The sequence below is a fragment of the Cynocephalus volans genome, chromosome 4 (assembly GCF_027409185.1).
Source record: "Cynocephalus volans isolate mCynVol1 chromosome 4, mCynVol1.pri, whole genome shotgun sequence".
NCBI classification, from domain to species: Eukaryota; Metazoa; Chordata; class Mammalia; order Dermoptera; family Cynocephalidae; genus Cynocephalus; species Cynocephalus volans.
This window is the reverse complement of record NC_084463.1, coordinates 148,413,563-148,431,896: the sequence shown is the minus strand read 5'-3', so window position 1 is coordinate 148,431,896 and position 18,334 is coordinate 148,413,563. Positions and strand designations below refer to the sequence as shown.

General features: G+C 33.7%; 1 pseudogene; it reads right to left on the bottom strand.

Annotated features, from left to right (window-relative positions):
- Nucleotides 1-7,367: 7,367 nt before the first annotated feature.
- Nucleotides 7,368-8,390, bottom strand: LOC134376493 (olfactory receptor 5T1-like; annotated as a pseudogene).
- Nucleotides 8,391-18,334: the final 9,944 nt, after the last annotated feature.

The window sequence follows — 18,334 nt, the reverse complement described above, 5'->3', positions numbered from 1 at the left end:
TAAGCCTTAGCAATCTCAACATAACTTTTCTTCTCTCCTTATTAAGTCAACAACTTTCATCTTTTCACTTCAAGGAAGCACTATAGAACTTCTCTGATTCACCAGAATTGCCAGCCTAACTGCTCTTCCACTTTGTGTCTATTATTAAGTAAAATAATGGTTATATGAATACAAGTTGACTGTGATACCTCGACAGTCAATCTGAAAACCTAGGAGGCTACTAAGTGACTAAGGGCGGGTAGCATACACTGCGTGGATAGCCTGGACAAAAGATGATTCAAGTCGCAGACATGAAGGCATGGGAAGGCACAAAATTTCATCACACTACTTGAGTGATATACAATTTGAAGCTTATGAGTTGTTTATGTGAGGAATTTTCTATTTGATATTTAGGACCACAGTTGGCAACCTGTAACTGAAACTGCAGATAGAGAAGACATGAATAAGGGAACCACTGTATAGAAGCTATTGGTAAAGGAGTAAAATCAATATGTTTGCCACAAAGTAGTTTTATTTCTGGGCTTTTCCCCTTGATATCCTCACGATGTTTCTCAGTTAATGGAATATGAATAAGAAAAGTACATGAGCAAAAAAGTAAAAATGTTAAAGTTATTTAACTTTTGCTTGGTTTTTGAAACAATTAAATACTGGATCCCCTATTGTTTGGGGCAGGTTTCACCATAGTGAACTTTGTTTTTCCTTCAGCATATCATAAACCAATCATGTTTTAAATTAATGGAAACTCTGATGTACATAGGTCTAGGGTAAATTCAGTGACTTACAAATGATTAATAGATTAATATTCATCATATGAAACTTGCTACTGTTTAGTCATATTGAGTCACCCATCTACCATGAAGAAAATAAATATTTACTATAGAGAGTCAAGGACAAACAAGAATTAGACAGATGGGGGAAAAGCAGAATTAAAAGAAAAAATATACAAACAAATTTTGAAGAATGTACTGACTGCTAGTCTATGAAAGGAATTCATTACAGAATACATTTTGAGTGATATACACAGGACAAGTTTCAGATACATTACAATTATAACCTTTACTTTCCTGATGTGTCTGAGACAAGACAATTGTGAAATTAAAAAAGAATTATATTTGGAATCCAAAACCCTATATTGAAGATTTAGAATCTAGTGACAGAGTGATCCTCCCACATCGGAAAATTCTATCAGATTAAGAACAGACAGAAATCAGTAGTGTGTCTACTAAAATTTCTCTTCTGCCCAGGCCATTGGAGAATTTTAAAACAGTCAGAAATAGTGAAGAAAAATGATCTAAATATTTTTGAGGCTCTGAAAATATTTCAAAACATCTCCAGTGTATCATTTTTAAATGCAGACAAAGTAGAAGAAAATTAATGTGTCTTGAACACTAATTACGCATTTGGTCTTGTCATTGGTGCTTCTCTAAATTTTTGTCTTATTTTAATCTTTAAACTACTCTCAAAGAAATATGTTATTGTTTCCAATTTACTGTTAAGAAAAAGTAATCTACTATAACCGGTAATAAATTTTATCTGGCATTTAAAAAAAAAAAAGAAGATAACTAAAACTTGCTGAAAAGTAAATACATACCTTGTTTTACTATATGAAGTTTTAATCAGGTGTGAAGGATGCATACATAAGAAATGTGACTTCCAAATTTTTTATGCAAGTATAAAACTTGAGATTTATAAAATAAATATTTTAATATAATTATTCAAGGATTAATGGACCCTTAACCCCTAACCCAGAAGTGTTATTTTTTCTTTTATATTGTACTCCTAATTGTTATAGACACTAAATATATATTAAAATAATGTTGTATTGAGATTAAACAAAGGGAAATTGATATTCTGCAATATATGAAATTTAAAAGTGAATCGGTCACTGTATTCTGCCTATGGACATGTCAATAAAATACTGTCATGCATTGCTTAACGATGGTGATATGTTCTGAGAAATGCATTGTTAGATGATTTCATCATTGTAAGAACATTATAGATTATACTTACACAAACCTAGATGGTATAACCTACTACACACCTAGGCTATATGTCACAGCCATTATAACCTTTTGTGACTACTGTTGCTGACCAGAATGTCATTATGTGGCCCATGACTGTAATAAATAGCATGTTAAATGAAATCACCTGATACTCTTGTCAATATAATTTTCTGGTAAAACCTGATATCGCTGATCTTCCCTGTCAGACAAGAAGGTAGTTTATTAATGAAGCTATGTTTTATTCCAAATCATGTTTCATTAGAGCATATATTTACTTCACTGTAGAAACTGGAGGCATGAAAGAGAAATAGTATGAGATTTAGGTACTTCACTCAAGCTGCTCTTCAAACAGGAATTTTATTAACTAATATTAAAGATATTAGAAATGTTTATGCATATCTCTAGCTGATTTATTTTTAAGAGATATTGGCTAGAAAGGCAAATGAATGGATCATTTCTTTTATAGCAACGTGATCAATCTAGGAAATTAAAATAAATTCAGTTTCTCAAGACATGTTAAAAAATCATAATGTATCAGTCATCCATGAGAACAGTATTAGAAACAATAAGGTAGAGAACAAAAGTATGATAGCAGCTACCACATATTTTTTAGTTACAAATTTTGTGTTAATTATTATTTGTAATCTACAAAGCAACTTGCAAACTAAATAAGTCAACATCTTTATCTAGATTAAAACAAACTAAGGCCCAGCTAGACCTAAAATGTGATTGAGGTCACAAACTTGCTTAATAGTAGAGTCAGGATTTGTGCCCAGGTTTCTCTAAGCTCACCCTTTACATTATTTCCACATGACCATATTGCAGACTCATTGGGACATGCCATAACATTTAAATAACATAACATTCCTAGAAACAATATAACATCCTTGCATACTTCAATTCTTTTTATAAATAAATTATGTATAAACAGACAATGAAATTTTAAAGAAATTGAAGTTGTTGCTAAATCAATTAGCTGAATAGAAAAATAAAATTTAAATTATTTGTTACTTTACATCAGCCAACTAAAAAAGATCCAAAAGTTAAATAGATCTGATGGTTTGTTGAAATTTAATTTTCTCTCCAATTATTTTCCAAATTGTAAATATAGCCCTTTAGTCTACTCCCCATCTTCTCTCTATTAGTCTTCCATTTTTTTAAAAAAAATTACAATTTTACAGCTTTATTGGTCAAAATATCTACTTTTTTCCTTCTCATTTACCCTTCTACATATCCTGAAAGGCATGTGATTTACTTTGTAATATAATTTTAACTAAAATGTGCTCTTTCAGATTTATATAAGATATATACTTTAATTTGAAATTTAAGTTTATAACTTCTAAAATATTTTATAAGTGATAAAAAGCCTTTCCTCTTACCTAGGAAAACAGACCACTCACTTTGCTAAGGAATATTATGAATATTATGCATTTGGATTCTTACACCAGTTTCTCACATGCTTTTTAAAGTCCACAGGGATGTCCTGAGAAGAAAAACACTAGTTCCTCTGGGACAGAAAAGTATCAAGGTGATTTTTTTAAGAGTAAACAAGTTAATGGTATCTGAAACTGTATAATGAAAATGATTACACAAACGAACTCTGACTTTTGGTTAAAAAAGAAAAAGAAAGAAAAAATACCTTGCAGTAGAAAAGAAATCTAATGATGGAAAATATACTTCCAGCTCTGATGCTAAATAGTTATGTGCCACTCCAATGAAAACTCAACCTCTAAAACCTAGTTTCGTTTTCCTAGGAATATAACCTGTGAATTCTCTGGAAATTTTTATTGCTCATAATAAAATAAATTAGAAGCATAATTTATGATTAAATTTACAAACTTTAGTAAAGTTTACTTATTTAACTTTAAAGTGCTACAATTTTAAGCAGCATGAGGAATCGATTTAATAGAGGAGAGAAGATATGAGTATATGAATTGGAAATAGTGACAGGAGAGATGGGTCGGTATACAGATAAGAGTAATATTCTGTGCAAAAGAACAGTAGAATACTAGATCTCTGGCAGAGATGAAGATCAAACTTTTTGGGCTGGATAAGGTATTGTCTTAAGGAATCCATATACTAATGTATAAGCTAGTGTCTGGCTATGTACATAAGAAACTCTTGGAAAAATTGTGGACAATATACATGATTGTCTATTCTTCACACCCAGAGATTGAGTTAGTACATAGAAAATGTTGGTTATAAAATTTGACTATAAGAAAAAAGGAAAGCTGATATTGGCAGACAGCCCAATTGTGACTCATCCATTTATTAATTAATTGAAATCCTAAATTCATGTACATAATTCAACGCAATTCCAATTTGAATTAAATACATATATTATTTTCAAAAATTGAAAAGTTGCTTCTACAATTTATATGAAAAAGCAAAGAAACTAAGCAAGTCTAACCAATGTTGAAAAAAAGAATAAATGTGGAATACTCAAAGAATGTAATTTCAATACTTACAGTAAAGCTAAAATAATCAAAAGTATTGATAAAAAAGAAAGACACATCAATCAATGTAACAGATAAAATATTTAAAAATAGATTCACACATATATGGTTAGTTTATTTTTGTTAAAGATATCATGTAAAATGCATGGAGGAAGGATAGTCTTTTCAAAAAAGGGTGAAAATTTAAACAGTCTGTGCCAAAAAGAGATACATTGACTCATTCATTATGCCATACATAAAATGAGTCTCGAAATGAATCTTAGATATTAATATAAAACCAACTGCTATAACATTTCTATATAAAATATAGAAAAGACATCTGAGTGATCATGTGTTAGTTGCACATTTTTATTTAAAACAAAATGCATGAACCATAAGAGAAAAATATTATTTTATGCTTCATCACAATTATAATCTGCTTTGTGAAAGACAACTGTTGAGGAAATGCACAGACAATTCATAGACTTGTAGATAACATTTCTTAAACAGATATTCAATGAGGATCATGTATCCAGAATATATAAGAAATTCTCCAAACTTGATATTTTGAAAAAATATATATAAATGAAAAACTATAAAAAAAAAGGGCATAAAGTTAACAGACACGTCACCACAGAAGATACACATGCTGTAACTAAGTTCATGAAAATATGTTAAATATCATTTGCAAGTAGGGAAAGAAATGCAATTTTAAATTACATGTAATTCCATACACTTGTTAAAATAAGCAAAATTTTAAAGTATAATAACTGGAAATACAGAGTACTTTCAAGCATGCAGAGCATCTAAAACTGTCATCCAAGGCTGGTAAGAATTCAAAAGATGCAGACATTTTGAAAAGCAATCTGACAATTCACTATGAAGTGAAACATACACGTACCATATGACTCAGAGATCTCTGTTATTTAGTCAAGAGTTCACAGTGCTGGACTTAAAGGATCCATTCTTTTGTATCCCATTGCATCCTAATTCCCAGTACCCTTTTATCTTCAAATGGACAAGCCCTGAGACCCAGGAAACTAAACTTTTGTGGACAGTGCTGCCAAAGGGATTCAGGGATAACCCACATTTGTTCAGGAATGCATCAGCTAAGGAACTTACAATTAGAAAAAGGAACACTCTTACAATATGTGATTAACAGGTCAAAATATGTAGTCCCACCAGGAAGGACTCTGATAAAAACAAAATAAAAGTCCTAGACATTTTGAGCAATTGTGATTGTCAAGTCATTCCACAAAAAGCACAGATCTCTATCCAGAAGCTTAAGTATCTTGGGTATTTGTTAATACACATGCCCCAGATGTTAATCTCAGAGAGGAAAGAGGCCACCCTGGTTTTGCAGCTTCCTTTTACTAAGAGGCAACTTAGGGCCTTCTTGGTAGTCATGGGTATTTACAGGATCTGGATTCTGAGATGTGGTCTAATGGCAAAGCCACTATATGAAGCCCTTAAAGGTCCAGAACCTAAAGTCCTGTATTGGAAGGGAGAGCATCAGATTGCCTTCCAAACCCTGAAGGAAAAATTGAGTTCAGCCGCAGCTGGGGGGCTCCCAAATTTTTAAAAGCCCTTTACCCTATATGCGGCAAAGAAGCAAGAAGTCACCCTGGGCGTCCTCATGGTAAAACTAAGAAACATTTCTAGACCAGTGGCTTGTTTTTCTAAGCAATTGGACATAGTGGCATCCAGGTGGCCTTTTTAAGAGCAGTAGCAGCCACCACCATCCCAGTAGAAGAGGTGACCAAACTACATTTGGGACAGCCATAGATGTGTTAACAACCCACTGGGTAACAGGAGTCTTAGAAACCAAAGGTTATCAGTGGCAAATGGGTTGCAGGTTTCTAAAATATCAGGCTTTTCTTTTGGAAACTTCAGAATTGACTAAAAGTTTGCCAGAATTTAAACCCACCCATGTTAATGCTAGAAGTAGACCTTGAAGGCTATCTTATCCATCTGTGCACAGAAACTATAGAGCAAACTTACTCTAGCAGGCCTGATTTTAAAAAAGAACCGTTGCTGAATCTAGAAACTGAGTGGGAAACTGATGGAAGCAGCTTCATGGAGAATGGGAACTGAAAGCGGACTTAAATCTTTGTGGAGTAAGGACATTATTCCTTAATCAGGAGGGCTGCTTTCCCAAACTGTAACAATTCTAGTTTCTCTAGTTGGGTATCACAAATACTCAAAGAATTCAATTCAAGTTTTATCTAAACAGCCACTGCTCCATCAGGATATGTCTTCTTGTGTGCAGACTCCTCAAATTGGCCACTAAGAAATTGGCCCCGAAATTTTGTATACCCGAAAGGAAAGTTTTCCTTCTCCTTCAAAGCAGGGCTTATTCATGCACAGATAGTGCGATATTTGCAGGACAGTGCACATTAGGAAACTTGTCTCCCAATGATATACATGTTTATAATGGGACACACAGGAAAAAATGAGATATTGGCCTAATGTTAGCAGGTACTGCAGCAGCTATTGGATTAGCTGTTCCTTGGGAAGGATTCTCATATCATGAATTCACCTTAGGGAATTTGAGTAACACTGTACCTGAGTTAACACAAACAGGAGATGCTATGCAAAAACTTCAAGCATCTGTTAACTACCTAGCTGGCATTGATCTAGACAGTTGTCTGGCCCTAGACAAACTTCTATCTAAGCAGTGGGGAGTCTGTACCATCACTAATAAAACATGCTGTACCTACCTTATTGTCATTGGGCAAGTAAATAGGACATGCAAAAGATATACACCCAAGCCACATGGTTGCATACATTTGCACAGAGCAATATCGCCAATAACATATGGCAGTCAAGAACTTGGTAAAGGATAGGGTCACATCTGGCACTTGGCCTCCCCAGACCCTCTACTCTGATAATATCTTCATCTTTACTCAATGTTGAAAACACACTTTCTTTAAAACCGACTTCTCCCAAACCATCTTTTCATTGCCTCTTTTACATCTTTGTTTCTCAAACTGTAGATGATGGGATTCAGCATTGGAATCACAATGGTGTAAAAAATCGAAACTCTCATGTCATGCCTCAAAGCATAGCTGGAACTTGGTCTCACATACATGAAGAGGATTGTCCCATGATAAATTGACACTCCAGTTAGGTGAGCGCCACATGTAGAGAAGATTTTTTGCCTCCCATCAGCAGAGTGCATCTTCAGAATGGCCACCAGAATGAAACCATAGGAGACCAGGACAATCAGGATAGTGACTATCTCAATGGAGCCAACTAAGTAAAAGAGTAGAAGCTGATTTGTGTGCGTGGAAGAGCAAGAAATATCAAGGAGAGGAGGGATATCACAAAAGAAATGTCTCACTTCATTGGATCCACAGAAGGACAGGCTGAATGTGGCCACTGTGTGTATAGTGGCATTTAAAATGCCACCAACATAGCAAGCAATGATGAGTGGCACGTAGACACTGGGTGACATGCTCACTGAATACCGAAGTGGGTTGTAGATGGCCACATAGCGATCATAAGCCATTGCAGCCAAGAGAAAGCATTCTGTGGTTCCTAAAGCAACAAAGAGAAACATCTGTGTTGCACATTGAAGAAATGAAATGGATTTATTCTCTGCCATGAAATTGATTAACATCTTTGGGGTGACAACAGTAGAATGACAAGCATCCAAGACTGACAAAACACTCAGAAAATAGTACATGGGTTTGTGGAGCCTGGAATCACCAATGACCAATACAATGAGTCCTAAATTTCCTATTAGAGTGAAAAGATAGATTGCAAGGAATAGTAAAAAGAGGAAGACTTGCAACTTAAAATCATCTGTGAATCCCATCAATATAAACAAGGTGACTTCAGTTACATTCTTCAACTGAATACTGTGTACATTCAAGTCGGGTGACAACCCATCCATTTAAATTTTTATTTGTATGTTATAAAGGCAATATCCTGTGAAAATAAAGGCCATACAACTACATTCTCATATTTATTTCATAGAAGGGCAAAATTATTTCCTTGGTAGTAATAGGATAGGCAGTGATGAAGAAGCTGGGCAAATTGGACACATATTGCTGTGGAAGTAAAAAGAACAAAAGATTTCATTCATTTTTGGTTAAATTTGTCATGTTATAACAATATTCTGCCAGTTTAAATGGTTGGTGTTCCAATTCATTTTCTGTTACATTTTCTACCATGTGCTCATATTACATCATCTAAAAATTCACAAAGATTAAGGAATACAGATACTTAAATCCAGAAATGTTATAGTGGAAAGTAGACATCAGAGTAGCAGTCCTAGATTTGTTGTATTATACATGAAATGACTTTCTTTAATGTTCACAGTTGTTGAAATAAGAACAACCACAATTACATCAATAGATTGGGTTGAATATAAATGAGAACAAACTTGGTCAAAACTATTTACTTTTAAAATGCTTTCAGATGACTACAAAATCTAATAAATTGGACTTACATTTTAAGTTTTCGAATGGGGTTTTAAGATCCTCACTGGATGCCTGACCTACAGATAGTACTGAACCCTGCACTGTCTACAGATGTTCATAGCTTTTTACCAGCAAACTGAATTTCCCTTTCCCTCTTAAGTAAGCACTTATCATGTACTGTGGTCACACCTTTTACAGTTTGAGGTGCAACAGCAAAACTAGCATGGATTTCTTTTTTCTTCACAATTTCATGGACAGAAGATTCCTTCTTACAGTTGATTTTAGCAAACTCAGCATATGATCTATTTTCCTCTCCTTATTACATCAAGAATTTTCACCTTTTCACTTAAAGGAAGCATTTTAGGGCTTCTCTGACATATCAGAATTGCCAGCATCACTACTATTGCACTTTGAGGAAATTATTGATTAAAATAAGGGTTTCTTCAACACAAGCATTCTGATACTGTGACAGTCTATCAGAAAACCTAGAAGGCTATTAGGTGACTAAGGGTGGGCAGTGTATACTACATGGATAAACTGGACAAAAAGATGATTCAAGTCCCAGCAAAATGGATTTGTGGAGGCATGTTTTTTCACCATACTACTTGAACAGCATGCAATTAAAAATTTATGAATCGTTTATGTCTGGAATTTTCCATTTGATACTGTTGGACAGTCATTGACCACATGCAAGTGAAAGTGGGAAAAGTGAATCCAAGAATAAGGGGGTGGGAGAGTACCCTACAGAAGATATTGCTAATAGAATAAAATCATATTTGCCACAAAGTAGCATTTTATTTCTGGTCATCTCCCCCCACCCCCAATACACTTATATCCCCATAATGTTTCTCAATTAGTGGAATATGAATAAGAAAATTGCATGGGCAAAAAAGGAAAAAAATAAATAAATTTAAAGACACTGAAATCCATAGTTATTGAAACATAATTAAATGTTGGATCAGGTATAGTTTGGAACTGGGGGAGATTTCATCATAACAGACTTTATTTTTTCTTCATCACTTTATTGACCAGTAGTGTTTAAAATGAGTGAAAACTCTGATGTACATAGGTCCACCGTGAATTCAGTGACTGACAGATGATTTATATTCATGTGAAACATTCTACAGTTCAGTCATATTTAGATACCCGTATACCAAAAAGAGAATAAACAAATAAGATCAAAACTGCTGTTAAAGTAAGAAGAAAGCCAAGTATCAATATTAACTCAGAAATACCCTCAAAAGATTCATTTGACAGATTTTTCTAATATATAAATAGCTAAACAACAACAACAACAAAATGCTCAGTTGATTATTAGAATATTTTTAAGTAAAAATATAGTCAAGTTAAATTAGGATTTATTTTTCAACACAACCTACACATCACTCATGAGAACACACACATGCAAAAATATCTAATAATAATGTGTAATTTGTATTGAATTGTTACTGATAAAATAAATTATAAAGAATACATTTCTATTTTTAAAAAATTCCTATTCTTTCTTTCTCCCCCAACCTTCTTTTCCTTTCTCTCTTGCTTTCTCTTTCTCTCTCTCTCTCTCTCTTTCACTGTCTCTCTCTCTCTCTCTCTTCCATAAATCAGTAGAATAAACACAATAAAATTTACTATAAAGGGTCAGGGACAAACAGGAATTAGAAAAATAGGGGGAAAGCACTGTTAAAAGATAAAATATGCAAACAAATTTTTAAGAATATTTGAAAAGGTAGTGTACAAAAGGAATCCATTACAGAATACATTTTCACTGGATACACAGGGCAAATTTCAGATACTTTACTTTCTTTATTGTATCTGAGCCAAAGCAAATGCAGAAGAAAAAAAGAATTATATTTGGAATCTAAAACCCTGTATCAAAGATTTAGTACCTATTGACAGAGTGAGCTTAGAAAAGTTATCCATCCTTCCAAACCAGAGAATAACTAAAATTGGCCAAAATATTCATACATAGCTTGTTCTACCACATGAAGTTTTAATTATGTGTGAAGGATGCATATATAAGAACTGTGATTTCTGAATTTTTTATGCAAGTAAATAAATTGGGATTTATAGAATCAAAATTTTATGAGACTGACGCGCTGCCTACTGCGCTAAGGAGGCAACTGTCTAGAATCAAAATTTTAATATAAGCATTGAAAAATTAACAGAACCTAAACAGGAAGTAAGGTATTTCTTCTTTTATGTTGTTCATATGTTTGTTATAGACACTAAATATATGCTAAAACCATGTGTTACTGAGATTAAACCAAGAGACTTTCAATATTCTTTCAAATAAGAAATTTAAAAATGAATCTCTGTTGCTGTACTGTGCCTGTGGACATGGCAGTAAAATGCTGTCATGCATTGGTTAACAGTAGGGATATGCTCTAAGAAATGCATTGCTGGATGATTTTGTCATTGTGAGAACATTATAGAGTGTACTTAAACAAACCTACATGGTATAGCCTACTACTCATCTAGGCTATTTGGCACAGACATTATAATCTTTTGCGACCACTGTTGCTGACTGAGATGTCATCATGAACCCCATGATTGTAATAGCATGTTAACTGAAATACCCCTGATACTCTTGTCAATAAAATTTTCTGGTAACACTTCATATTTCTGATCTTGGTCTGTCAGTAGTTTATTAATGAAAGTATATTTTATTCCAAATCATTTTTCATTAGAGCACTTATCTATTTCACTGCGAAAACTGGAGGCATGATAGAGCAAGAGAGTGAGGTTTAGGTACTTCTCCAAGGTTGCTCTTCAAAGACGTATTTTTGTTAACGAATATTTAAGGAAATTAGAAATGTTTCTGCATATCTCTAGCTGATTTCTTTTTAAGAGATATAGGTTAGAAAGGCAAATGAGTAGATCATTTCTTTTAAAACAACATGATCAATCTGGAAAATTAAAATAAATTCAGTGTTTCAAGTCTTATGATCAAAAAGCATAAAGTATCATCATCCATGAGAACAGTATTACAAACACTTAAGTTGGAGAGAAAAGTATGATAGCAGCTACCACATATTATTTTGTTAGAAATTGTGTGTTTATTATCATTTAAGCAACCTGAAAACTAAATAATTCAACATCCTTAAATAGATTTAATAAACTGAGGTGCAGCTAGACGTAGAATTTGATTGAGGTCACACAGTTACTTACTAGTAGATCCGGATTTGTGCTTATTGGCTTCTCTAAGCTCACCCTCTGCACTATTTCCAAATGACCATGTTACAGATTCACGTGACATGCCATAAAATGGAAATGTTATGCCATAAAATTAATATAACATCCTTGTATAATATAATTATTTTAATAAACTGTTTAAGCAGATAATAATTTTTTTAAAGTTGCTTTTAAGTAAATTAGCTAACTAGCAAAGTAAATTTCAAATTGTTCATTGTTTTCCATAAGAAAAAAAAAATGATCCCAAAGTGAAATAGTGAAATATCCAAAGTTTGGTTGAAAGTCAATTTTCTCTACAACTAATAATTTTCTTAAGTTTAAAATATAGCCACCCTTCAGCCTACTCCCCATCTACTGACTGTTATCTTTCATCAAAATAAATAAATAAATAAATAGATAGATAGATAGATAGATAGATAGATAGATAGATAGATAAATAATAAATAAATAAATCATGTTATTTATTTTGCAGTTCTATTGATCAAAATATGTAAAAAAATCTTCCTCATTTGCCCTGCTATGTTCCCTGAAAGACAAGTGATTTAATTTGTAATTCAATTTTGAGTTAAGTAAAATTTGCTTAAAATTAGTTTCTAAAATATTTTGAGTCATAAAAAGCCTTTCCTCTTACCTATGGCAACAATCTGCCCAATCAGTTAAGGAATGCTATGAATAGCATGCAATTGGATTCTTATACCAACTTCTCAAGCTGTATTTAAAGTCCGCAGGGATGATCTGAGAAGAAATAATTAATTCTCCAGGGACAAAAAAAAAAGTATTAAGATGATTTTTAAAATAGTAAACACGTGAATAGGATAGCAACTATATGGTAAAAATAATACATGAATGAAATTTTGCCTTTTCTTTTGAAAAAACAAAAAACAAAACACTATCCTGCAATAGAAAAGAAATCTAATGAGAGAGCAAACTGTAGCTTTGATGCTAAAAAGTTATGTGCCATTGGGATGAAAACTGAAATTCTTTGATATCCAGTTTTATTTTCCTAGGAATACAACCTGTGAATTCTCTGGAAATCTTACAAACGTGATCATAATGAAGTACTTTAGAAGCATAATCTATGATGATATTTACGATCTTTAATTGTTTACTTTTTTAACTGTAAAATGCTACACTTTTAAGTGATATGATTAAAAAAATTAAGCTCATGGAGAGTTTAACAGAGGAGATAAGATATAAATATGTGAACAGGAAGTATTGAAAGGAGATATGGAGCAGTATACAGATAACGGTAATAATCTATGTAATAAACAGAACATTGGAATACCAGAGCTCTGGCAGAGGCAAAGATCAAATTTCTGAGTTGTATGGGATCTTATCTCGTCTTAAGAATCCCATATAGTAGGCTATAGATTATCACCTGGCTATGTACAAAAGAAACTTTTGAGAAAATTGTAGAAAATAGATGGACATTTAGCTTTATGCCCAGAGTTTGTAAGTTTGATTATAAAGAATGTAAACAACAGCTACAACAACAACAACAACAAATTGGATAAAAGATGATACTGGCAGGCAGCCCAATTTGAGCAATCAATCTATTAGTTAAATGCAATCCTATATTCACCTGTAGATTCAATGCTTCCCCTTTCAAAATTAAAATATTTTCTAAGGAAATTGACAAATCACTTGTAAAATTTATATGAAAAGCAAAGAAACTAAAAAAGTTAATCAGCTTTGAAAACGAACAATAAATTTGGAATATTCACGTTATTTACATTACCTGATTTTAGGATTTACCATAGAGTTAAAAAATCAAGAGAGTAGGGCATTGATAAAAGATAGACACCTCGATCAAAGGAGGGGAATAGAGTTCAGAAATTGGTTCACCCATAAGGGGTCAATTGATTTTTGACATAACAGAGTTAAGTATTGTTGTCTGCATCTTTAAAAGTGGGAGGCTGAAAAGAATTCTCAGTGTTATTTTATTTATTTATTTTATTTTATTTTATTTATTTTTGTTTTCTATATCTATGTTGTTTTTTTAAATTTTTTTATTTATTTATTTTTTATCTTGTTTATCGTTTTTTTTTTTTTTAAATTTTATTATGTCGATATACATTGTAGCTGATTATTGCTCCCCATCACCAAAACCTCCCTCCCTTCTCCCTCCCCCCTCCCCCCCAACAATGTCCTTTCTGTTTGCTTGTTGTATCTACTTCAAATAATTGTGGTTGTTATATCTTCTTCCCCCCCCCCCCGGTTTGTGTGTGTGTGTGTGTGTATGTGTGTGTGTGAATTTATATATTAATTTTTAGCTCCCTCCAATAAGTGAGAACATGTGGTATTTCTCTTTCTGTGCCTGACTTGTTTCACTGAATATAATTCTCTCAAGGTCCATCCATGTTGTTGCAAATGGCAGTATTTCATTCGTTTTTATAGCTGAGTAGTATTCCATTGTGTAGATGTACCACATTTTCCGTATCCACTCATCTGATGATGGGCATTTGGGCTGGTTCCAACTCTTGGCTATTGTAAAGAGTGCTGCGATGAACATTGGGGAACAGGTATACCTTCGACTTGATGATTTCCATTCCTCTGGGTATATTCCCAACAGTGGGATGGCTGGGTCGTATGGTAGATCTATTTGCAATTGTTTAAGGAACCTCCATACCATTTTCCATAGAGGCTGCACCATTTTGCAGTCCCACCAACAAGGTATGAGAGTTCCTTTTTCTCCGCAGCCTCGCCAGCATTTATCGTTCATAGTCTTTTGGATTTTAGCCATCCTAACTGGGGTTAGATGGTATCTCAATGTGGTTTTGATTTGCATTTCCCGGATGCTGAGTGATGTTGAGCATTTTTTCATATGTCTGTTGGCCATTTGGATATCTTCCTTAGAGAAATGCCTACTTAGCTCTTTTGCCCATTTTTTAATTGGGTTGCTTGTTTTCTTCTTGTAAAGTTGTTTGAGTTCCTTATATATTCTGGATATTAATCCTTTGTCAGATGTATATTTTGCAAATATTTTCTCCCACTCTGTTGGTTGTCTTTTAACTCTTTTAATTGTTTCTTTTGCTGTGCAGAAGCTTTTTAGTTTGATATAATCCCATTTGTTTATTTTTCCTTTGGTTGCCCGTGCTTTTGGGGTCGTATTCATGAAGTCTGTGCCCAGTCCTATTTCCTGAAGTGTTTCCCCTATGTTTTCTTTAAGAAGTTTTATTGTCTCAGGGTGTATATTTAAATCCTTAATCCATTTTGAGTTCTTTTTAGTATACGGTGAGAGGTATGGATCTAGTTTCATTCTCCTGCATATCGATATCCAGTTATCCCAGCACCACTTGCTGAAGAGGCAGTCCCTTCCCCAGTGAATAGGCTTGGTGCCTTTGTCAAAGATCAGATGGCAGTAAGTGTGTGGGTTGATTTCTGGATTCTCTATTCTATTCCATTGGTCAGTGTGTCTGTTTTTATGCCAGTACCATACTGTTTTGGTTATTATAGCTTTGTAGTATAGCTTAAAGTCAGGTAGTGTTATGCCTCCAGCTTTATTTTTTTTGCTCAGCATTGCTTTGGCTATTCGTGGTCTTTTATTGTTCCATATAAATGTCTGAATAGTTTTTTCCATTTCTGAGAAAAATGTCTTTGGAATTTTGATGGGGATTGCATTGAATTTGTGTATCACTTTGGGTAGTATGGACATTTTCACTATGTTGATTCTTCCAATCCAAGAGCATGGAATATCTTTCCATCTTCTTGTATCCTCTCTAATTTCTCTCAGCAGTGGTTTGTAGTTCTCATTATAGAGATTTTTCACCTCCTTGGTTAAATCTATTCCTAAGTATTTTATTTTTTTGGTGGCTATTGTAAATGGGCAGGCTTTCTTGATTTCTCCTTCTGCATGTTCACTATGGGAGAAAAGAAATGCTACTGATTTTTGTGTGTTGATTTTGTATCCTGCTACTGTGCTGAAATCATTTATCAATTCCAAGAGTTTTTTTGTATAGGTTTTAGGCTGTTCGATATATAGGATCATGTCATCTGCAAACAGGGACAGTTTGACTTCATCTTTTCCAATCTGGATGCCCTTTATTTCCTTCTCTTCTCTGATTGCTCTGGCTAGTACTTCCAACACTATGTTGAATAGGAGTGGTGAGAGTGGGCATCCTTGTCTAGTTCCTGTTCTTAAAGGAAAAGCTTTCAGCTTTTCCCCATTCAGGATGATATTGGCAGTGGGTTTGGCATATATGGCTTTAATTATGTTGAGATACTTTCCCTCTATACCTAACTTATAGAGGGTCTTTGTCATGAATGAGTGCTGAACTTTATCAAATGCTTTTTCAGCATCTATAGAGATGATCATATGGTCCTTGTGTTTGAGTTTATTAATATGGTGTATCACATTTATTGATTTGCGTATGTTGAACCAACCTTGCATCCCTGGGATGAATCCCACTTGATCGTGATGAATAATTTTTCGTATGTGTTGCTGTATTCTGTTTGCTAGTATTTTAGTGAGGATTTGAACACAATAACAATAAAGGAGATTGAAGCTGTTATCAGAAGGCTCCCAACAAAGAAAAGCCCAGGACCAGATGGATTCACAGCAGAATTTTACCAAACATTCAAACAGGAATTGACACCGATTTTTTACAAACTATTCCAAAAGATTGAAACGGACGCAAATCTCCCAAACTCATTCTATGAAGCATACATCATCCTGATACCAAAACCAGGTAAAGATATAACCAAAAAAGAAAACTACAGGCCAATATCCTTGATGAATATAGATGCAAAAATCCTCAGTGTTATTTTAAACCAATTAGATATTGGTTCTGGTGTCCCCTCATCATACAGCCTCTCTGAAACTAGTTTAAACCCACAACATCTTATTTTATCCCTTTTAGGGCTCTGGTTCTCTTCATGGTGTTTATAGTCCCTGCATTTTGTTTTCTGTTTCTCCTCAGCATAGTTTGCCTTCAAAATTAATTTTAAGTATATGAATCCATAAATGGAAATTATTTACCACTCCAAACTCAAAAATTCTTGTGTACAAATGAAAAATTTTTCACTAGATCTGTTTATTCCAATGAGCTGCTTTTCAGGAGCATCTGGAGCATTGAAGCAAAGTAAAAACTCTGTTGAGTCTTCTTTGGCTACCATGCAAATGTCTCTATTTAGATTACAGGCCTATGCAAGAGAGCTACATCCTGAAGTGTGCAATGCAGTACTGATAAGTGTAAGCACAAGGTTGTACCCTAGATGTCTAAAACTCATTTGTCTTGTATAATTGCAATTTTATTCCTATTGAACATTGACTTCTGTTTTCTGCTCCCAACAACCCCGGGAAAACACACTTCTATTTTCTTTTTAAGAATTTGATTATTTTAGATAACTCATATGAATGGACTCATACAGTTTTTGTCCTACTGTGACTGGCTAATTCCACATAGTACAGTGACCTCCAGGTTCTACCATGTCGTCACATGTAGCAGGGTATTGTCCTTTTTTAAAGGCTGAATAAAATGCCATTGTATGGATATACCACACTTGCTTTTGCCGTTCATACATCAATAGACATCTACAACCTTTTCACATCTTGTCTATTTTTAATAGTGCTTCAATGCACACGGTAGTGCTAATATCTCCTCAAGATGTTTATTTCAATTGTTTTGGATAAATATCCAAACATGGGATTGCTGGATTGGATGGTAGTTCTATCTTTCATTATTTAAGAAGCTTCAATACTGTTTACCATGTTGACTTCACTGTTTTGTATTTCTGCCAGCAGTGTACAAGGTTTCCAGTTTCTCCACATCCTTGAGAACTATTATTTTTATTTTGTTTTAATAATGGCCATTCTAGCAAGTACAAAATACTATCTTACTGTGATTTGTCTTTGCATTTATTAAAATCTCCATACTATCCAAAGTGATCTGACTCAATGTGAACCCTCCAAAATTTCAGTGGGTTTTTGTACAGAAATACAAAATCAATCCTAAAACTCATATACAACCACAACAGACCTCAAATAGCCAAGGCAATCTTGAGAAAAAAGAACAAAGCTGGGGACATCACACTACCTTACTTCAAAATATAGTACAAAACTATAGTAACCAATAAAGCAAGGTACTGAAATAAACACATTGCCCAAAGGAACAGAATAGAGAACCCAGAAATAAATCCACATATTTACAGCCAAATTATTTCTGACAGACACCAAAAACTTAACTTGGAGAAAGAACAGCCTATTCAAAAATCAGTGCTGGGAAAATTGAATATTTATATGTGAAAATGGAAATAGACCTTCTCTCTCACCATATAC